Source organism: Paroedura picta, chromosome 9, assembly GCF_049243985.1.
Source record: "Paroedura picta isolate Pp20150507F chromosome 9, Ppicta_v3.0, whole genome shotgun sequence".
Taxonomy (NCBI): Eukaryota; Metazoa; Chordata; class Lepidosauria; order Squamata; family Gekkonidae; genus Paroedura; species Paroedura picta.
This window is the reverse complement of record NC_135377.1, coordinates 67,978,921-68,002,413: the sequence shown is the minus strand read 5'-3', so window position 1 is coordinate 68,002,413 and position 23,493 is coordinate 67,978,921. Positions and strand designations below refer to the sequence as shown.

The window sequence follows — 23,493 nt, the reverse complement described above, 5'->3', positions numbered from 1 at the left end:
GTATTCTTCACGGCGGTTCCTGCCTGGTGCCCTGGCCAAAGGGGGCTCACAAACATGCCTGCTGTTCTGTAAAATGTGCAAAACATACATCTTCAGGAGTATGAAGAAGAGCTGGATTTTGGCACCCTGCTTTTCACTACCTGAAGGTGCCCCCAGGTGCCTTCCTTTCCTCTCCCCACAACAGACACCCTGTGAGGCAGGTGAGGCTAAGAGAGCCCTGAGAGAACCGTGATTGGCCCAAAGTCACCCAGCAGGCTGCATATGGAGACTGTCATTCTTAACCACGACATCAAATTTGCTCTCCAAGAACTATGGTATTGGAGATCAGCTTAGGAGGCTGCATCTATAGGGGTGGTATTTCATTACTATTTTGTTACATGTATCACTGCCTTTCAAACGCAAATCAATAACACTTTGCCTACATTGACTGTTTTGAAGCAGAATAAGAGTTGGTTCTTATATGCTGCTTTTCACTGCCCGAAGGAGTCTCAAAGAGGCTCACAATTGCCATCCCTTTCCTCTCCCCACAACTGACAGTTGTGAGAGAGATGAGGCTGAGAGAGCCCTGATATTACTGAAGAAGAAGAGTTGGTTCTTATATGCCACTTTTCTCTACCAGGAGTCTTAAAGTGGCTTACAATCGCCTTCCCTTTCCTCTCCCCATAACAGGCACCCTTTGAGGGAGGTGAGGCTGAGAGAGACTTGATATTACTGAAGAAGAAGAAAAGTTTGTTCTTATATGCCGCTATTCTTTACCAGAAGGAGTCTCAAAGCGGCTCACAATCACCTTCCCTCCCTCTCCCTGCAACAGATACCCTGTGAGGGAGGTGAGGCTGAGAGAGCCCTGATATTACTGCTTGGTTAGAACAATACTATCAAAGCTGTGACTAGCCCAAGGTCACCCAGCTGGCTGCATGTGGAGCATCCAACCCAACTTGCCAGATTTGAAGCCGCCACTCTTAACCAATAAACTACGTTGGCTACTTATGTTTCCTTAGACAGTTAAATAAAATTCTTGCATAGTTTCCCAGGTCTTCGTTCCTGGCTTTTATACAAGGTAAAAGCTTTTATGTGCATGCAAACTTCTTCAGAGATGTGTGCGTACCCAAAAATGCACACAAATAAACTTTGTTTTTTTCAAAAGGCGCCAGTCGACTCAAACTTTGTTCTGCTGCTCCAGACCAGCACGGCTGCCCTCTCCGATCTATTATGATCTGCCTTCTCAGCTCATAATATGTTTATATTACGCTGCTCTGCACAGTGTAGGATAACTGTGTATTGTCTTTGAATTTATGGTAATTTTGCAATGTCTCATTTTCTTTGTTCTTCTGTTTTCCTTTAGTAGCTATTTCCACCCCCCAAACGAAATAAAATCTAGCAATGTCACTTGCTAAAATACACTGAGAAATTCAGTTGTATTTTCTCCCTGTCACTTTTTCACCTTTCTTTAAGCAGTTTTTTTTAAATAGCAAACATCTGCCATCTACACAAAAAAGGGTTTTAAAAAATATATAAACTATGGCTTTAGGAAGTCCATTTTTTTTCTTACTCACCAGCATGCTCAGCTTGTTATCAGCACTACTAGTTTTATTTATGAAAGCATTTTTAGCCCCTCTTTCTCCATGGATCCAGACAGCTGGCAACACACAAAGCAGGAAACCATCACACTCCTTCAACACCAAATAAAGCCCAATAAAATGCAGTCACAAAGCAAGCCTAAACAGCTCTCCTCCGAATCCTTTTCAGGTATATTCAATGGACTTGCTCATAGAATCATAGAATCATAGAATCATAGAGTTGGAAGGGGCCATACAGGCCATCTAGTCCAACCCCCTGCTCAACGCAGGATCAGCCCTAAGCATCCTAAAGGAAAAGGTTCTCCTAGGAAAAGGTTCTCAGGATTGCACTGTTCATGCCTTCCCTGGCTGCAAGATGCGTATTCAAGATCAGTACAGTGTTACTTATTCCAGACAAAAAAGGAGAAATGAAAATATAATGACACAAATAGATTCTGGAGCTAAAATGCTACCTAAAATCCTGGCTGCATAAGTGAATACTTAAACCTATAGGAGGGAAAAACATGGCTGGAAAGTAGAAGAGGAGCTGGTTTCCTGCCCAAAGAAACCTCAAAGCAACTCACAATCACCTTCCCTTCCTGTCTTCACAAGATACTCTGTGAGGTCAGTGGGGCTGAGAGAGCTCTGAGGGAACTGTGACTGGCCCTAGATCCCCAACAAGTCTTTTGTGTCTCAAAGAAGCTTACAAGGGACCCGTGCTGTCTGGATCCTGTTGCCAGCGTGATGGGAGGACTGATTTTTTAAACTTTGGCCATGTAAAAGCAAGTTGTCTGGATCCCGCTCCTGGGCTTAGATGCCAACCATGGCCGTAAATTACAACGGGATCTCAGAAGCCACCGCATTTCCCTTGGAACAGAGCGAAAGCAAGACGCTCAGGCCTTTCCTGTTCTGACAGCCAGCAAAATACAAGCAAAACCATTGATATATCGAAATCAAAGGGTCCTTTGATGGCGTGGCATGTCCTTTGAGGGAACAGAGCATCAAGAAGGCCAGAAGTGCTGCTGCACGGGGGGTTGTGCAAACATTTTCCTATAGTTCTGTTCTGTGTTAGGTTGATACAAAGGGAACTGCATTCATATTTCTGCAGGGCTCTGGCTTTTAACACTCCAAGACAGTCTACTACAGTCGCCTGCTTTCATGTTGAATTGAAGTGTGGTTTTGATGGGGAAACCTGGAGGTGGGCTAAGCTTGTTCAAGGCTTGTTCTTTGCTTCCTGAGGGCGTCAAATATGCAAAGGGTGAACAGATGGGGTAGGGTTGCCAGCTCCTGGTGGGGAAATGCCAGAAGATTTGGGGGGTGGAGCCAGGAGCGGGTGGGATCTGGGACAGGGAGGGACCTCAGTAGAGTCCACCCTCCAAGGCGGCCATTTTCTCCTGGGGAATTGAGCTCTTCCGTCTGGCTATGAGCTATAATTCCAGGGGATCCCTAGACCCCACCCGGAGGCTGGCATCCCTTGCTCTTGACTCCACAAAGCTAGGAGTTGTGATAGGTCTCAGCGTTTCTTCCGGCTCAGTCCCTCCAGTCCCAAGTGACTAGTCCCTGATGGAAACCTCCAAGCCCTCTCCTGTCCATTGCCCTACTGGAGTTCAACAATGTGCACTGCTCTCCTGGGGAGTAGGGTTGCCAACATCCAGGTGGCACCTGGAGATCCCTTGCTATGAAAATCGATCTGCTGGTGACTGAGATCACTTCCCCTGGAAGGTAGAGGGTGGACTCTATACCATTATACCCAACTGAGGTCCCAGTCTTCTCCCGATTGCACCTCCAAATGTCTGGGAGTATCCAAACCTGCAGCTAGCCACTCCATCCCCTCATCTCCTGCTGGCTAGCCTTTTCTGGGCATTTGTGTGCATGTACACTTCCTCATGGAAGAATAAAATTTTGTTGGTTCTAAAGGTGCCATTAGACTCAAACTTCTGCTGGTTTAGACCAACACAGCTAGCATAATTTAGCATAATTCACCACCTGAATCTAGCATAATTTGAAATGTGTGCTTTTCAGAATTTTTAGGTTTATTTACATCATTCAGACCTTGCCTCTACTCTGCAGTGGGTACCCAAAGCAGCTCACATAGTTCTGTCCCATCTTATCCTCGCACTAACATGGTTGAGGCTAAGGGTGGGACTCAGAAACCTTCCGTGGGAGAGGAGGAATTTGGACCTGGTTCCCCTAGATCCCAGTCCCATACTCTGGCCCCTCTAGCTCTCTTGATATTCTTGATGTCACACTATGGTTACTGTGAAGTTAAGGTGGGGTAGAAATTAAATGAAATGTTTCACAATTAAAAAATGAACAATAGCTATTCTTACAGTTTCCAATAAAGATCTTTGAAATAATCTACAACAGAAATAATAACACAATGGACCAAAACAACTGGGGGGGGGAACTCTAGTCATACTGGCTGGGAAATCCTATTTAAAAGATTTTTAAAATATGATTATGATTATGATTTATTGGACTTATAGCCTGCTGCTCCTGCAAGCCTCGCAGCAGGTCACGTACAGTAAAATCACATAAAAACCCCTATGATCATATGAAGTTGCATTATCTGAAGCTAGATCAAAAGGCAAGTTATAACTCCTTAATATCACCAGTCTATCTATTTATCCATTCATCTGTCTGTCCATTCAACCATCGCTCCATAAATTCATGGATCCAACCATCCCTCCAACCATCTGTTCATCCCCCCTCCCCCTCCCTGCCTCCATCCCTCCGTCCATCCATCCCTCCGTCCATCCATCCATCCATCCATCCATCCATCCATCCATCCATCCATCCATCCATCCCTCCCTCCCTCCCTCCCTCCCTCCCTCCCTCCGTCCGTCCGTCCCTCCCTCCCTCCCTCCCTCCCTCCACCCACCCACCTGTCCATTCCTCCCTCCCTCCATTTGTCCGTCTGTCCACCCATCCATTATATATGACAGTGGTTTTCCAGAACTCAGTCAGAGAAGAGTCTTTTCTAGCACCTGCTATCCAGACTCCTTCACGTGGAGCTGCAAGCCCAAAGACTGTAAACACTCCCTCCCCCCAGCCAACTCTTGCGATGCATTGAATTGTGTTGGTTTTGCATAATACATTAATCTGAACTGAATACTCATCACCATCCGATCGGTGATTCTGCAAAGATTATATGGAAAGGCAAGGCGACGCCATGGAAGAAGGCCCTGCGGACTGAATGAAGCGGGTGGGCAGCACTGCAGGGACAGCGAGGGACCCACTTCCATTAGTAAGGAGGGCATTTCTTGACAGAGAAGCCGCTTTTCCTTGAGATTAAAATAAAACCGATTTTCGGCTGCTGTAGGCGATGGCCGGGCCAGGACCTGAACGTGCAAATGGGTTCTCGTTGGGAAATGTCTTTTCACCCTTGAATGCATGATAGGCCCTGTCAGCCTTGCTGGCACCAATTGCTTCTTGTGGGGAGGGGAAGCAAATGCAGCCCCTCCCCATGACTAGCATGTCAAAACTCCCATCCCAGATCTCAGGCAGCAGTGTTGAGGAGGCCGAAGGGATGTGGGTCAGCAAGAGGGGAATCATGCCTCTGGGTTTGCTTGAGCTGCGGTCCGAAAGAGAGCCTTTGGAAAGTGACTCTGGAGAATCGGACTGTGTCTCTGCCTCAGGCAGGGCGTGGGGGGCTCAGACAGTCTTCCACCTGCATCTGCAGAACTTGCCTAAATTCCATGCTATTGTAAGAAGACCTCCCCTCTTTTCATTCCTTTAAGTCAGGGGTAGTCAAACTGCAGCCCTCCAGATGTCCATGGACTACAACTCCCATGAACCCCTGCCAGCATTCGCTGGCAGGGGTTCATGGGAATTGTAGTCCATGGACATCTGGAGGGCCGCAGTTTGACTACCCATGCTTTAAGTCAATGAGCTGAGAAGGTTGTAATTCTGCCTGGGATAACATTGGCAGAAACTAGGGATACCAGATCTCCCGCTGGGGAACCCCCCCTGCTTTGGCACCTCCCTCCATTTTAGGTCTTTAGTAAATCAGGGGAATCCCCACAATCCCCTCACCCCAAACTTGCAGAGGGACGTTTGTGGCTTGACCGCTGGCAATGCTTCCTTCCCCCAGCCGAAATTTGCAAATGTGGCTGCTGAGTGACAATGCGTGATGGTGGTGGGTGGTGGGTGGTGTCTGCGGCGGAGTCACAACAGCCGGCCCTGCAAATCTCAGGTGATGCAAAGCAGGCATGAGGCACAGCGCCTGCTCTGGTTTTGGGGTAAAACTCTGCCATCGAGGCTTGTCCAAAAGCCAGGGGGTTGTCTCCGATGTGCTGACGTCTGTGTGACATCAGCATGTCAGGAAGCTCCTGACCATGCCCCCCAAATCCCCCCCCAGCTCCCTTCCAGAAACTTTGTGATAGGGTTGCCACCCGTGGGGGATGAGGGTTAAGGCTGCCAAACCCAGGTTGGGAAACTCCTGAAGATTTGGAGGGCAGGGGTCTAATGCCTTAGAGCAGGGGTCCCCAACCCCCGGTCCGGGGACCAGTACCAGTCCGTTGATCAGTCGGTACCAGGCCGCGACTCCTCCTTGTCTTCCTCCCCGGCTGCTGCCTCGGGGGCTGCCCTGCCACTCTGCCGCCGGCTCACCTTTGGTGCTCTCCAGCGGCCGTCATGGCTGGGGCTCCCCCTCGGTGTGGCACAGCACACCTGGCAGCGCCCCCCAGCGGGAAGTCAGGGGCGCCGGCGAGAAAGCAAGTGGAATAGGGGCTCAGGAGGCGGTGACAACATCCCTCGGCAAAAGACTAACCCCCCTGGGCTTCAGTAAAATTGTCAAGTGTTGACTGGTCCCCGGTGATAAAAAGGTCATCCTCCAAAACATCCACTTTCTCCAGGGAATGGATCTCTGCAGTCTGGAGATGAGTTGGAGCTAGAGGCGGGGATCTCACTCTGTGATGGTCTGTGGCAGGTTTCCATTGCTCTGCCTATTGAAACTTCCTGCCAGCTTCTCTCTGAAAGGTAGATGAGGCAGAGATACTCTGCAAGTCGGTTGTAGTACTTAATGGCTCAATTGAACTTGCTCAGCTGGACTTAGACACCTCAGTTTTAAAAAAATAGCTTATAAAACAAGATTTGAGGAAATTCTGCAATGCTTGAATGCAACAAATTGTTAGCACTCTATTATGCAGGAGGCACGGCCAAGTATTATGTTACAAGAAAGGCAGGCCAGGCTTCTGTTAAGAAGTCTCAGTGTTGCCTTCTTTATATTAAATATATACTTTTAGCCCTCTAGTCTCTAGAGATCCTTTGGGAAAAGTGCTTGCAAATCAAAGTACTGCAAACAGAAATGCAGGCAACAGAAGAAGAACAAATGCCAAATATTTTCCAGGTCTCATGACTCCCAAATCTGTATGTGCCACTATTATGTTTTCAGGAGCTGCCTCATGCTGGTCAAATTTTATTTAAACATTTTGAAGAATCCTCAGACTCCCTTGGTTTTAAAAGTGATAGCCAAAATATACACAAATGAGTAATTTGCTGCCTATGTTTTGGAATCAGTGAGCAGTAGTCAGGAAACGGTTCACATCCTTTTGATACCTTGGGTACGCTTGAAGTGACCTGGGTGCATTATGCATGGCAGGAAACCTCACAAAAAATCTGCCCTCCAAAATGTTAGTGTCCTTATTTCTGCATGTGGAGCTGGTTTCGCCAGGGAAAAGCCATCACTGTATTTTTGATTATGCACAGCATTCCCCCCTCAGAGCAGTCTTTTCAGTGCAGTATTTAAAACTAGCTTTAAAATGACCTTTTTTGTACAATGCTCATGAAGATGTCTGTTTTTGCATGCATAAACTCTAGCGTGTTTTTGCCACCATACAGCAATGAGAGAAATGGACAGCCTCTAGTCTCTCACCCATCAATGGGAGCTTGAGGCACCTCTTGTTCGGTGTAGATCCTCCCACCTCTGCTATGACAACATTACTCCAGCAGAAATTAATTGATTCATTCCCTCAGAGACAATTGCAAGCATTTCAAACCACTTGCTACAAGGAACAGCATACATCTGAGGGGGAAAGGTTGTAGTATTTTCAAAAGACAATGTGCCCCCATGGAAATTTCTTGTTGAGGTCCCCGTGTCTATGACCTACAACTCCCATAAGGCCATGCCAGTGACTTTGCAGCTGACCATGGCCTACCAATGAGCATCTAGCACAATGGAGGAATTCCTTCCCCCACACAGAATTTGCCATCGTAATTCTGTCTTTCTGTCTTTCTAGTGCATAATCCTTGTAGAAAAACACAACCATTAAAAAAAATCAACGATAATTTAAAAGGGTCAGCATGCTGTCTTCGATGAAAACCTTTACATGCATAACCCACCTTGGCAAAATCAAAACATTTGCTCAGTTGAAGGTTTAGCTAATTGGAATGCTACTTGGTATAGTGAGCCAGCTTGGTGCAGTGGTTGAGAGTAGCAGCCTCTCATCTGGAGAACTGAGTTGGATTCCCCATTTCTCCTCCACAGGCAGCCACCTGGGTTACCTTGGGCCATCCACCGTTCTCTCAGAGCTCTCTCTGCCTCACCTACCTCACAGGGTTCCTGTTGTGGGAAGAGAAGGTGATTGTAAGCCCCTTTGAGACTCCTCCATGTAAGAAAAAGTGGGGTATAAAAAATCCAGCTCTTCTTCTTCTTCTACTTTTATGGGAGTCACAAATAAAATTCATGATGAAGAACTTCAGCTCCTTACTTTTTTGTTCATTCCACACACCCTCCCTATCAGAGGTCATGAACCTGTGGGCCTGGACACTGCCCTCCCTTTTTTGAATCAAAAGCTTAATTCTTCATATCTTCAATGCTAATCTTTTGCTGACCAGTCAAAGCTGACTTATGGTGGCCCCGGTAGGGTTTTCAAGGCAGAAGGCATGCAGAGGTGGTTTGGCGTTGCTTGCCTCCACAACATGACCCTGGCATCCCTTGGAGCTCTCCCTTCCCAACGCTGAGTACAGCCACCCTGTTTAGCTATCAGGATCCAATCATATCAGGCTAGCTTGGGCTGTCCATCTCAGGGTTAATGTTACTTATATTTACTGAAATCTATAACATTCCAAACTGAAAGCAAACTAGGGTTGCCAGCTCTGGGGTAGGAAAAACCTGGAGGCTTTGGGGGTGGAGCCTGCAGAGGGCGGGGCCTGGGGAAGGGCGGGACTTCAGTGGGGAAGAATGCCATACCGTTCACCTTCTAAGTGGCCACGATCCCCAGGGGAACTGATCTCTGTTACCTGGAGTTGAGCTGTAATTCTAAAGCAAACACTGTTTACGAAACCAGGGTTTTTTTTTTTTTAATGCTGAGAAACCCCTCCCTCCCCAAACTTTCCAATATGGCTGCACAGCCTGTGGAGATTTCTTGCATCCATTTGCATTTCACTGTACTCCTAAGAATTCAAAATGTGGTGTTTCTAGTCCAGAGCCTCTTTTGATAGTATGAACAAACTCCATAAAACACTCCATTTGAGCACACACAACAGAATCAGTAATATGTCAATTGTGCTGCAGTGAGGCCCTGTTTAATGCCCAAATGGCATTAAATGTACCATCAAGAACAGGTGTCCCTTTCCTTCCCTTTCCTATTTTTGTCACTCTTGACTGCAGCATTGGCTACCCCGGAAGGTAATCTGAAGCTGCTTGATCTATTTTCCAAATACCTCTCTGAGATTTCGCAGAGGGTCACATCCCCTGGATTCCATCCATTACCGCAGGCCCTTTTTTGCGGTCAGAACCGCAGGAGAATACCCCCATCTTCAAATCCCAGCAGCGTCTCTGCTTGTCAGAACAGCTCCCAATCTCTGGGTTCGGAGAGCCAAATTGCTCTCGTCAACAGCCTCGTCTGACCGACACAACCTGACAAGGAAGATTTTGCTAACTCGAAGCAAAAATGGATACGGCTGACGGACTTGGAGGGTGGAGAAGGGGGAGGGGAGGAGGAATCCGAGGCCAGAGCCACAAAAATGTAGGCCGATCAACTTCCCTACCTGACCGGAGACTACAAAGTTCCTTTTGCTCCTCACTTTACCACACCTGTGCCTTCTGAAACTGAGCACATATCCCTGGCTGACAATCTACAGTCCAGGGGCAGTCAAACTGCAGCCCTCCAGATGTCCATGGACTACAGTTCCCACGAGCCCCTGCCAGCAAACGCTGGCAGGGGCTCATGGGAACTGTAGTCCATGGACATCTGGAGGGCCGCAGTTTGACTACCCGTGAAGATAACTCTAGACCATCACCACTGACTCCTAGTGTCAGACAGCCGGCTGTCTTTTGGATTTAGCGAGGTGTGCGGGTTTTCGGCGAGAGTCCTGGTTCTTCACCCGCAGCCTCACAGGAGAGGCAGAGGCAGACAAAGCAGAGCATCCCCGCACTAGTTAGCAGCCGTGGCAGAGGCACCGGAGACAAAACCGAGAGGGATGGTTGGGTTTCAACTCCAGCCTCCCCCCTCCCTCCCTTGCCGGCTGTTCAATCATAAATACCTTCAGAAAACACCGGGAGGTTTCCAGACGGATGGGCAGCTTATCCCCCCTTTCTCTCCTTCCTCGGAAAAGGAATCATGCATTTCAAGGGCAGAAGCGGCAAAGGGAAAGGAGGGAGGTGCTCACCTCCGCCGGGCAACGATTCCTAGCTCCTGGCCGAGGTCTCCGTGGAGCAGTTCATCGTGCCTGAGACGAGATGCAACCGGTTTCAGACGCCAGTTGCTGCGGCTCACCCAGGAAAGGAGGCAAAGACACCCGGTCCAGACGGTTCCCCTTCCCCGCTCACTCCTTCCCCATCGAATTGCCAGGCTCTCTCCGCTATAAATCAAATCTCCATGCTGCTGGCTGCAGCAACTGGCTCTTTCACTCCCTTGGAAAGAGCAAGCGACTTTTTTGTTTGCAGCGGGTGCGTGCGGCTGCAAGGACCTTGTTGCTTGCAACACTATTTGTTCGGCTTTTTAAATGTGCAGTTTGTCCCCTTCTGCAGGGAATTACTCAGCCCGTCACATGACTCCAAACAGCACAATTATATAATTCAGAACTATGCTAAGGCTGTTGTGGGGGGGAGAGGGGTGGGGGTAGGGGTGGGAAACCACACCAAAGAGAGGGATTCAACATCCCAGCAACACTGTGCAGAAAAGTTACGTTTCAACAGAGCAGATGCTTTGTGTCCGAAGGCAGCGCTTATTTTCATGGCTTGTTCTTGCCAGGAGAAAGCTCTTCCGCCCTTAACTGGGCCTGCTCCCAAGATCCACCGGAAGTCCTGCGGAAAATCCCGCTGGGCAGTGCAGCCAACTTTCTTTATGCAGGTTTCGCGAGCAGAGTCTGACTTCAGGGGGAAAACGTTTCACCCCTCGCTGAGCATGTCCAAGCACAGAGGCCTCTCACAGGGGCATGAGGTGTGGCTCACTTTATAATCACGACAACCCTGTGAGGTAGATGTCCCTGAGAGGAAACGTTATTTATCCAAAGTGATCCAGTATGTTTTGCAGCTGAGAAGCCCGGCTTCCTTCCTCTTATCGCTGCTGGCCAAATTAGGCCCAGGCCCAGGAAGGGGTCATACGAAAGCAGAAGCTCAACCCAGGCCAGGGAGGAAATCAGGGCTGGCCACACAGGGCAGGGCAAAAACCTTCCTTTCTGGGGAGGAAGTAGGTACTGGAACCCCACCTCCTTCCCAGACTCAGGCCTGCAGTGGTGCCTTAGCTGGTTGCCAGCCTCCAGGTGGGATCTGGAGATCTCCTGCTTTTATGATTCATCAGTTCCCCTGGAGAAAATGGCTGATTTGGAGGGTGGACTCTACGGCAATGTATCCCACTGAGATCCCCCCACACCCCATTCTCTCCAGGCTCTGCCTCCCAAATCTCCAAATATCTCCGAACCTTGGGCTGGCAACCCTAGTGGTCAGACCAGTCAAGGATGCAATGAGCCCCTTACGAAACATACCAAACCTATACAGTCTGTGAGAGAAAGGGAACTTCCATTGATCTTGATGTGTCAAAGATTGGGTGGGGTGGCTAACGTCCCAGAGGAAACGATGACTATTCAAGCAGATCTGGATAGATTGAAAAATTAGGCCATAGCCAACGATTGTAAGCCGTACCTTCTCGGGCCATTGGCAACAAAACAAATTTTAATAGGGAGAAGTGTAAAGCATTACATGAATAAAAGATGGGGGAGACCTGGCCTGATAGTAGGATATTGTGGTGTCTAGTTCTGGGTGACACAGGTCAATAAGGCTATTGACAAGCTGGAACGTGTTCAGAGAAGGATGACTAGGATGGTCGAGGGGTTGGGATCCAGACCTTATGAGGAGAGGTTGAGACAGTTGGGTATGGGTAGCTTGGAGGAGGGCAGGGGGTGATAGGATGGCTGGGCTTAACTACGTAAAAGGTAGACATGTTGAAGAGAGGCCCAACTTGCTGACTGCAGCTTGAGAGGCAAGGACTAGGAGCAATGGGTTTAAATTACGGGAAAGGAGGTTCCACTTAAATATTAGAAAGCATTTTCTGATGTTGAGGGTTGTTCGTAGATGGAATATGCTGCCTTGGAGGGTGATGGAGTCTCCTTCTTTGGAAGTTTTTAGGAGATTGGATGAGCACCTGTCAGGAGGGTGTGATTTTTAAATCTCTGAGAAGGTGGGGGGCTGGACTGGATGGCCCTCTGTGGTCTCTTCCTGCTCTGTATGATTTTAAGGACCACGACAATGTCTTTGCTTACACAAATGTTCTAGAGAAAGCGGCTAAACCTCCATTGGATTCCACAGAAGAGGCCCATCTGGGCCTATTTCAGCTGCCTGACTGCAGCACATTTTTGAGGCTTCTACCTGTCAGTCCTTTCTTATTTATATTATACCTCTCTTATTAATTAGTGCCCTTTTATCCCTTTGATCAGGCTAATGGATTTCTCCATTCAATTGGCTTAATGGTTTCTCCACTTAAATTAATTATTCCTCCTCTTCATATTCTTTCCTGAGGACACACAAACCACTCATCTGGTAGAGATACGTTGATATGTCTGGGCTGGTGGCAAGGAACACCTGGAATAATTCAAGGGCCATATCAGCTCTGTTCTCCCCCCCCTCCCCCGGATTTCCTGCTCTGGGTTGGGAAATATGGGAAGATTTTTTGGGGGGGGGGGCTTAGAAGAAGAACTGTTGGGGAGGGGAGGGACTTCAATAAAACATATTGCCATTGAGTCCACCTTCCAAAGTGACCATTTTCTCCAGGAGAACTGATCTCTGTCACTTGAAGATCAGTTGTAATCCCAAAGAGGTCTCCAGCCACCACCTGGAGGTTGCCAACCTCCTAACATTCAACTCTATGTGCAATGGTACTATGAAACATCCATAATCTCCTTCTTCTCCTTGATGCTCCTGTCACCACCGAGAAACAGAAGGGAGTCATGGATCTGCCCAGTAAATTGCTCACATTTATTTAAGTGGGATTCTTAAACTCCACAGCAAGAAACCCAACCCTTATGGCTCATCCCCCAAGATAAAATGTAACTGCAAACAAATATTAAAGTTACTTCTAAGGAACCTGCACCTTTCCAAAGCCCCATCTGCACAGAGGGCACCCTCATACTGTTATCACATGTGACATCTCTCAGGTATCTTTCTCACACAGCCACTCCTTCCGCCTCCAAATCTCTCCTGTGCCTAAGAACAGATGGACACAAAGCTGGCACTATAAACCCAATATCTAGAAACCAGGGGACGAACATTTCCAGCTATGAGAGCACTCAAAAAATCATCATTCTCCAGCTTAAAGAAATTCTCAGAGAAAATCAGGTATGAAACTGCTAAGGATTCCTCTAGACGTTTGACATCCTATCCCAAGGACTTAACAAGAATCTGGGGTTTCTTGGCCATTACAGGGGTTAACCGTCTTAGTAAAACTAGGGAAATTACATTATTGCCAGTTACTGCTATCGTGAACTTTCTCTGACTTTTCATCAATATATCTAAATCTTAAATCTTAATATCTAAATCATCATGTCCTTCCAGAATTTCATGGCCCTTTAATCATGACGTTCCCAACTTTTATCTCCACAGCCTTGTATTAAAGCCAGACTTTCTTAACTTTTTTACCAGTGAGAAACCCCTGAAAACTTATTGAGGCTTCGAGAAACTCCAGGAGTGGCGTGATAATGCAGAATATGGTTGGGAAGCATAGCTGTGTACATGCCCACCTGGGGCCCCTCCCCTTCCCATTCCCTCCAGGACCATCATTGGCCATTTGGGAAGGGGAGGTGGATCATCATAACCATTTGTGGTCACGTCACCTGATAAATGGTTAACATTTTGTTTGTAAAAAATATATAAACATTTAATTAACTCTCTCTCATTCAGGAAACTCTTCCAGGGTGGTCAACAAATCCCAGGGTTCCGTGAAACCCTGGTTGAGAAAGCCTGCTATAAACAAAGACTCACTACAAGCCTCTATGACACCTAAATCTAGAATAAAAACTTGTTCACCTCCAAGATAACATAAGACTCTTGTTTGTTTTCCTCCACAAAGGTGAGAACGATTAATTGTCATGTTAGCATTCTTTGGGGAGCTGACTTCTTGCTGGCGCTTTCTCACACCCCGAAGAACTGTACGTTTGATCCATTTTCAATGCACTTTGGAATTTATTGTGTGAAATGTCAAGATCCACCTGCAAACGGTCACTGGAGTGGACTGAAAACGTATTATTTAGCAAGTGTGAAAGTGCCATCTGTAGCGTCTCTTGTCATTTAGGAGGAATCCAGCCAATAAACGGAGTACGCGGAATGTGGCAAGTAAACAAATGAATCTGGGCAGGTTCAATAAACAGTTTAAGGAGGGAACCTCCTAACAGGACAGTGCTAATTTCCAACATGACTTCCAACAAACAAGTTCCGGTGAATTAATCTTGTTTCGATTTGCTTCATCAGCCTATACTATAACCATCAATGGACGAAATGAGATACAATTAGCAAATGCTCTGTATTCTCACTCATATCCAGGATCATGCAGTGGTGCCAGAGCCAGCTTGGTGTAATGCCAGACTTCTAATCTGGTGAGCCAGGTTTGATCCCCTGCTTCTCCCCCACATACAACCAGCTGGGTGACCTTGGGCTCGCCACAACACTGATAAAGCTGTTCTGACCGAGCAGTGATATCAGGCCTCCCTCAGCCTCACCTCCCTCACAGGGTGTCTGTTGTGGGGAGAGGAAAGGGAAGGCGAATGTAAGCTGCTTTGAAACTCGTTTGGGTAGAGAAAAGCAGCATATAAGAACTAACTCATCATCATCATCATCATCATCATCGCTCATGCTGTTCCTAGAGTGCCGGTGTCTAACATAACTGCCCCTGCATGTTCCTGAGGGCCTAGGCAGGCAGCTTCTGGCAAGAGTTAAGGGCAGGAGCCACAGAGCTCTTAGTGAGTCAGGCGGCAGGACCCAGCAGGACCGGCTCAGGATGTTGGTGCATTGTACATGTTTCTCCTGCTTGTTTGCTGGTAGACTGCTTTAAGTCTCCCCACCCACCCTGCCAGCAGTGGGAGGAAAAGAAAACTGGAAATGCTTGAATAAATAACTTGCAAATATTGAACACCCAAATGCGCATCTTGTTACCCTTGCGGTTTTCCTTAAGTCAGTAGACAGAGCTGAGCAACTTAATGGTGATCCCAGAAGCTTCCACGTCGGGGCTGTTCCTTTGCCGCGCAGGAAGCTCCGGGCCCGGCCTGTAGCCTGCAGGGCCCGTCAAGCTGCCAGGGCGCCAAAGGAACAGCCCCGACGTGGCGCAGCCGCGTTGAAACAATGGAAAAGCGTTGAAACAATCTTTTGAAAAAACCCATCAGAATTTAACAAGAGTGATACGTGTTAAGTAGGGAGCGGCAGAAAATACCCCCCCCCCTCCCAAGACTTTAATAACCTCTATGGGCTCAGAAGGAGTTATAATGCCATGCAGTCCGCCTTGCAAAGTAGCCATTTTCTTCAGGTGAACTGTCACCTAGTAATAAGCTTGTCAGGGTCCGCCGGGTCTTTGCCACGCTTCGGGTCCGCCACGTTGTTCGGTGAGGGAGACCCGGGACTAGAAGGCTTTATCTGTAGGAAACAGCATCTCAGAATGGAGTCGGTATTCTCTCTCCCGCTCCTGGGTTCAGGGTAGTTCCTTCACTACGCCTCCAACCCTGTCTCCTCATTGACGCTTCCTTAAGTAGCCTCTCTAGCCCCTGTCTCCACCCTCCGGGCTTCTCCGGCGGACCTCGCCCTTCCGGGACTCCGCGTCTCTCCGCCACCGCCCCGCCCTGGGTTTCTCCCTTGCTCTCCCCACTTGTACTTACTGCCCCTGTGCTACCGTTTCCCCCACCCCTGGTGAACTGATTCCCCACATCCCTTTATGTAAGTTTCGTATCCAAAGAGGGTCTGTCGGGATCTCTTCCTCTGTATCTTCCTTTCTTAGGTTTCCGCTCCTGTCAGCACGCTCCTTCTCCGGACCCCCCGCGCTGCCCAAACTAGTCGTTCTCGACAAAGCTGTCACCTAGTAAAGAGCTGTAATCCCAGCTGATGGGTTGGCATCCATAGTCCTTCCCTCCCTTCAGTACAGGAGCCCTGTGAGCAAATTAGGCTTAGAACAAAGAAGAATTGGTTTTTATATCCTTCTTTTCTCTACCTTTAGGAGTCTCAAAGCAGCTCTCAATCGCCTTCCCTTTCTCTTCCCACAACAGGCACCTTGTGAGGCAGGTGGGGCCAAAAGAGCTCTGAGAGAACTGTGACTGGCTCATGGCAGGCTTCATCAAGAGGAGGAGTGGGGAATCGAACATGGTTCTTCAGATGCTGCTCTTCACCACCACACCACGCTGGGTGACCCAGAGAGCTTCATGTCAGAGCTGGGATTTGACTTCAGGTTTTCCTGGCCTTTGTCCAGCAGGCTGCTGACTATTACACTACCCTGTTCCCCACCCTGGTCCTCCAGACTGTATACTTTTACTGTGTGTGCATGCACTGGCTGTTCCCAAACACGCTGATTGCACCCTGGCAACAGGTGTGAGTAAGCACACACTTCTGCCAATCCACATGATTGTACATACTTCTACACCTTTGAAGAAGAAGAAGAAGAAGAAGAAGAAGAAGAAGAAGAAGAAGAAGAAGAAGAAGAAGAAGAAGAAGAAGAAGAAGAAGAAGAAGAAGAAGAATTGGTTCTTATATGCCGCTAGAAGCAAACCCAATATGTTAGCTATCAACGCATTCTGTCCCTGAAAAACTCACCGTCACCACCAGTGTGGTGTAGTGGTCAAGAGTGGTAGCCTCTAATCCGGAGAACCAGGTATGATTTCTCACACCTCCACATGCAGCCAGCTGTGGGCCAGACACTGTGGGCCAGACACTGTGGGCCAGTCACTGTTCTCTCAGAGCTCTCTCAGTCCCACCTACTTCACAGTTGTGAGGCGAGGACGAATAGGCTGCATTGAGAGTCCTCAAGAGTAGAGAACAGCAGGGTATAAAACTCAACTCTTCTTTCTCTGTATAGGTCAGTATTTGAAAAAAGCAGTTCAATTTGCCAACTTCCAGTTCAGGGTCTGGAGAGCTCCCAGAATTAGAACTTATCCCATGAGATCTGGTCCTTTGAACAAAATAGCCACTTTGAAGGGTGGATTCCAGGGGGCCTTACCCCTCAACACCCCCCCCCCCCCGCCCAGCCAGGATCTACCCTTCAAATCTACAGATATTTCCTAACCCAGAGCTGGCAGCCCTCTTTAACTTCATGGCCCCCAGGCAATTCTCCGGGCCATGAGCGTACAGCAATTTCTCCCATTAACAAACTACTGTCCCACTCATCCCTGCAATACATATAGAATAAGAGATTTCCCCCACATTAAATGAGCAGTTAGCTTCCACGGGTGTATTTTGTCCTCTGGCTCCAGCTCCTGCATAGCATTTCATTTTGCTGATAGAATTCATTATTCCAAATAAGATCTTGACCTGACGAGACACGGCTAGAACTGAGCCTGCCTTATGAAGGCTTGGCTTGGAAGCAAGCTCTAATTTCAGGGCTGGGTCCGGTCCTCATTGTCAGACGGCACGCTGCGGATATGTGGGTGGAGTTCTGCTGGAAGCCGGAATGTTCCCGTCTCATTTTGTCCATCTGGTCTTGCATATAGCAGAGACGAATCTCACCAAATAACTCACCTCCCACCCAAAGAGAGCTTATCAACAATTTATGTTTAAAAGATTTTTACATAGATCCCAAGCCAGCTGCGACCGCAGCTAGACACATATCAATGATGCTTGCACATGTGACTGAAATGCTGTGTAGACCTTTATACGTCTTTCATTACATCAGCAATCTATAGAATCATAGAGTTGGAAGGGATCTCCAGGGTCATCTAGTCCAACTCCTGGCACAATGCAAGAACTCACTACCTGCTCACCCACAGTGATGCCAATTTCATGCCCCCCAACAAAAATCTCCAGAATTCAGCATGGCCTCAAGGAGCTGTTCTGACATAGAGAACTAGTAACTTAGTAGGGTTGCCTAGAGATTTGGGGGTGGAGATCATGGAGGACAGTGACCTTAGCGAGATGCAATGCCACAAAGTTCACCCTCCAAAACATCCCCCTTTCCCAGGGAAACTGATCTCTGTACTCCAGAGATAAGTTGTAATTCCAGGGAATTCCCAGGGCACACCTGGAGGCTGGCATCTCTAAGACAAATGCTGTAGAAATCCACTATTTTTAACATCTCGGAACATATCCAAGAGTTGATCTTTAAATATGTAGTTAAGCTTCTCTCCTTGCCCTGCTATTTCTTTACATCCCTTAAAATAGCGATCCCCAACCTGTGGGCCGTGGACCACATGTAGTCCTTCGACTAATTGGAGGTGGGCCCCGCAGGACACCTTCTCCCCCCTCCCTCGGCCCTTTACTTCATCCCCCCCAGCCCTTTATAACACACTTCATTGTTGTGGCGTGTCTGTATCTTATTTTGAAGGGATGTTTAAACATTACCATAGCGATCAGAGAGCGTTAGGGCAGTGGTTGAGAGTAGAGGAGTAAATTACCTCCCCCACCGGGCCTCAGTAAAAGGCGTTGAGTGGTCCCTGGTGAGTGGTCCCCGGCGTTGAGTGGTCCCCAGTGATAAAAAGGTTGGGGACCACTGCCTTAAAACACTGAACTGCCATATTTCAAGGGGGGATGGGGGCACAATGGGCTTCCAAACATCTCTAAAAGATATACATATACATATATATACACACACACAAACACACACAGACATCACTATACAAGTGAATGTTATTAAAGCAACCAAAACACTATTCATTGCCTCATAAGACACAAAATTGCTCTTGTGGTATGACTCTGTTGAGGAACCATGCCCTCAATCAAGAAAAGAAATCTTTCATTAGTTCTGCTTCAGCCAGCCTCCTCTGAACACACCGAGAAACACCTCATGAATTTAATTTACCTTCCAAAATGTGGCCTACCTGTTTACCTGCTACCCACCGTGTCACAGGGAACTTTTCCGCTCATATATTACCTTCGTAGTTGGCCTGTTCCTTCCCCTTGCAAGGTTGCTCTGCTTTAAGGTGAGAGAGGTCACTCCTTCCCACGGGAGGCCCCACCATTTTCTCTTTTAAATGGTTCAATTTGGAAGGTTGATAGTTCCCCTATATCAGTTTTGACATACAGATTTCCCATTCTATATTAAGGCCATAAAAAGATCATTTTGTTGGTAATAAAAATGGCAAGGTTCTTAACAGTTTCAGATAAATAAAATATAGAATACAATAAAGTATAGATGATTCAATAGAAGCCTAAATTTAGAACACTTCATTTCTCTAGAAACAGAAGTAAAGTGGTTTCTTGGTTTTATGTAGACTTTCATGAGCCGACTGCTGCTTTCATATCTTTTTGACTAAAGCCAGGACAAAAGTCCTTCCCCAGAGCCATCATCTGTATTCCTGAAGGCTAATAATTGATAGGTGCCCCCCCCCCAAGTCCGCTCTTTACCACAGATAAGAACTGGCCCACCAAGGAACTTCCAAGGATATGAAGTTGAATTCAAAGATTGGCCCTTGCTAATGTAACTCATTCTTACCAGCTGGAAGGGGATATGTTCTTGCCAGTGATTCCTGCTAACTCCAACCAACTGAGGTTTCTAAAATATCATTTCTCACAGGTGAAGGGCCCTCAGAAACAGCAGGGAAGACAAAGTGAGGTTCTCAAATGGGAGGATGAGAAATCATTAAATTTCTCTTCCCCCACTCTTCTGCAGGTAGATAGCAACCACTGGATTCTACCCGTGAATTATATGTCATATTAAAGATTCTTTAGATCCTTTCCAGTTGCCTAGGTGCTGATATGAGTTGCAGTGTCTTCCACCTGTCTTCCAAGCAAACAAAGGCAAAGGAGATTTCAGGATGCAAGGTCATCCCAATCCAAGGTTCAAGAGTCCAGAAATCAATGTTTGCAGGCACATGAATGACAAATGGCTACATGACATCCCAGTGTCCGTCAAGATGTTTTATAGTTAAATGCCAGCTGCTCCAACCTCATTTTAAAGGGGTTTTTTTTTGTGTTTTAAAATAAATACCGTACCACTAAGCTTGAATGCAAGGTATAATTCAAAAGATTAATTGCTTCAAATGATTAGTTGTTTTTGGGTCCCTTAAAAAAAAAGCCAGATCATTTAGAAGTTGCTGTAGAACCTTCTCTGGAGTGTTTTGCCTGCTATTTTCTTTTATTTATTTTTATTTATATATATATATATATATATATATATATATATATATATATATATTCATACTATATATAATTATATATATATATATATATATATATATATATATATATATATATATTCATACTATATATAATTATATATATATATTCATACTATATATAATTATATATATATATTCATACTATATATAAATATATATATATATATATATATATATATATATATATATATATTCATACTATATATAATTATATATATATATTCATACTATATATAATTATATATATATATATATATATATATATATATATATATATATATATATATATATATATATATATATATATATAATTTTCATAAAGATAGAAATATAAAAGAGAGACAGTATAAGTTGGTTACATTTACCCCCCCCTCCATTAAGTGCCTCCTTGCCTGCTATTTTCAATACAGATATAGTTTGTTTTTCTAAAAAAAAACAGAGTGCAGTGATAGATGCTCTTTAATAAGAGAAATAAAATCATTTCCATTAGTTATCTCTCTTGCCGGTTTTATGATGATAATTTCTCTTTCCTTGCAAATAAAACACCACTTCACTTATAAAATATCCCTCCCCTCTGGGCACAGCAAGAGCCCGAGGCAACCCGCAGGTTGGAGAAGAGGGGAGCAATGCAGTTGTATCTCTTTAAATGCTTTCTTCACAAAAACTTTATTCTTCCAAGGGAGGAGGAGGGGGGGAACCCCAATTGGAACCATTCATCAACAGGATGTCAAGAAGGAGTTAAGAAAGGCTTGCTGGAATGTGTGGATGTAACAGTAGCAGACTTGGACAGAACATCCCTTTTCAAAACAAGAGGTTCATGAGATAAACTACTGCAGTTATATTTATCAAGAAGATAGGATTGCAAAATCTCTCACCCGAACAATTGCAGCACACTAGGTTCGTCAAGTGCAGCAAGCAGGGGTTAAATGGCTATGAGCCATTAAATAATGTATATGATTTTGTATGATTATATTTAGGAGCAAGTTAGTGATGAAAGTGGCTTGGATTGGAAACGAGAGTGAATCCGGACCTCGTTTCTGCCAGGAGCAGAAAGCAGGGCGGTCACAAACTGGCATGAACTGATTTGGTTCACGAGCCAACCTGCTGGTTCATGGTTTGGTTTGTTGTTTGCCAACCACAAAAATGTGACTCGTGCCCCTCCCGAGGCAAAACGCTTGAGGCACCAGAGAATGGAATATTAGCAAATCTCTGCTTCCATTTGGTTATGAGCAAAGTTTCCAGTCTACCTAGCGTAAATGCATGGTGATCGCTAGGAACAGTAAGGTATTTTAAACATAGAGGGAGACGTCTCTGTGTGAGAGATTCCAAGGGCTATGGTGAAGCATACATGGACAAGCTAGAAACTTCATGCTAACCCTATCCATTTTCTATACTCTGTCATACTCAGCCACATTTGAAGCCTTCCTCCTGCCCATGGAGGATCCTAAAAGAGCAGTATCCACCAATAGAGGATGGGCACCTGGCCTGGAGAGTAGGCAGGGGGAAAGTGGAAACATTATAAACAGGTAAAGAGTGAGATCATGGTAACAGGATCTAACAAGGCATGAGGTGCCGGGATATAGTAAGCGGCCTGTGAGTCTGTGTTTGTGAGTCTTGTTATTTCTCTTTGCGTTTCAACATCCCTAACACCAATACAGGTTGCTGAGATTTCCGTCAAACGACATGTCCCCTGTGAACACTCCCCCACCACACACACACACACACACACACACACACACACACACACACTTTATTCTGCAGAGCCTGCAAGACAGAGCTCTTCTACTGGGTCTTTGGTTGGGACCAGCTGGACAACAAAAATTACTTCTAAAACATGGGCCTCCCTCCCGCTTACTTTCCCGATCCTCCTTTTCTCATCTAATTCCTTCTAACTTTAAAATCTGGCAGGCTATGAATTATTATAGCTTTTTAGCTGATGCAACGGTACTTAAGTGTGGTTTTTAAAAACTTTATATCTTATATTTGTTAATTTTATTGTTTATTGAGTTTTTAGGTTAGATTGCGTAAACCACCCCAAGATGGTCTGTCCGAGAGTGGTGGCATATTACTCCCTAGACAGACGGATAGATAATCAATCATATAGGCTACCAGGAAGTGATAATGTCCTGGTCCTTGGCACATCTGTTACAGCCTATGGGGCTGGCATGTGCTTGAATAATGGCCTTTGCAAAAGAGGTGTCCTTATCCTCACCCCCAACATTATTTACTGCATGGGCTGAGATGGGGATCTACAGCTATATCATACCCCCCAGGCAAATACAGTCCCCTTCTGTAACCGTGTCAGCCTTCCAAAGGCTCCCACAGAAACCAAACTGCAGAGGTGCAGAGAAGGGAGAGGACAGCTGGCTGCCGCTATTCCTGGGCACCAGCCCTAACTGGAAACATTCAATTAGTTAAATTAGCCAAAAGAGTCAGAGGAGGGTAAGAGATTTATGGCAGTGAAGCTCCAGCTCCAGAAGATGCATTAATATTATTTATAGAAAAGGCTTGAACGTTAGGGTGTTTTAAAGCCTGCACTGTAATTTTCTTAACAAAATAAATGTGCTCTGGCCTGAAGGCGCTGCTTTACCCCGCCAGAAGTTGAGAAAGAGCTATCTGATCCTATAAGCTGGTCCCTGGACGGTGCACCCAGTTTTGACTGCTCAGCCAGATCTTCCAAGTTAATGTGTTATAGGAAAAACAACCTTCTCTTCTTTTTGGTCTCATGAGAGCCAGCATGGTGTAGTAGTTAAGAACTGCATCCTCTAATCTGGAGAATCAGGTTTGATTCCCCACTCCTCCTCCACATGCTGCCAGCTGGGGATCTTCGCCCAGTCATGGTTCCCTCAGAGCTCTCTCAGCCCCATCTGTGTCTCAAGGTGTCTGTCCTAGGGAGGAGTTGGCAATAAACCTAAACAACAACAACAACAATCTGTGTAACCATGAGCATCTAAATAAAGGGGGTAAGGGGTCCTGGGAGGAGTTGGTGTTAAGGGTTATGGGCCAGTCAGGTCCATCATTGGCCTCTGTATGCCTCTGATTGGCTGTCCAACCACTGGCTGCCCAATCAGGTTAGATTTCTCGCCCCTAACCCTTCATCCCCATGCACCCACGTGTGAGCCTACCCTCGCCTTCCACTTCCCACTCCCAGGGTCTAGCACCCATTGTATTCCTGGATACAATGGGCTTTACCCCTAGA

General features: G+C 46.4%; 1 protein-coding gene across 9 annotated transcripts in view; it reads right to left on the bottom strand.

Annotated features, from left to right (window-relative positions):
• Positions 1 to 23,493, bottom strand: part of PHACTR1 (phosphatase and actin regulator 1) — a 312,123-nt gene that overhangs the window by 144,918 nt on the left and 143,712 nt on the right. The window contains exon 1 of one of the 9 annotated variants that reach the window (XM_077353227.1): positions 10,170 to 10,502. The exons of 7 other annotated variants lie outside the window; for them this stretch is intronic. The gene's annotated coding sequence lies outside the window, so the exon portion shown is untranslated. Of the gene's footprint in view, positions 1 to 10,043; positions 10,503 to 23,493 lie in introns of those variants that run through there. One more of the 9 variants, XM_077353228.1, reaches the window with a different exon arrangement.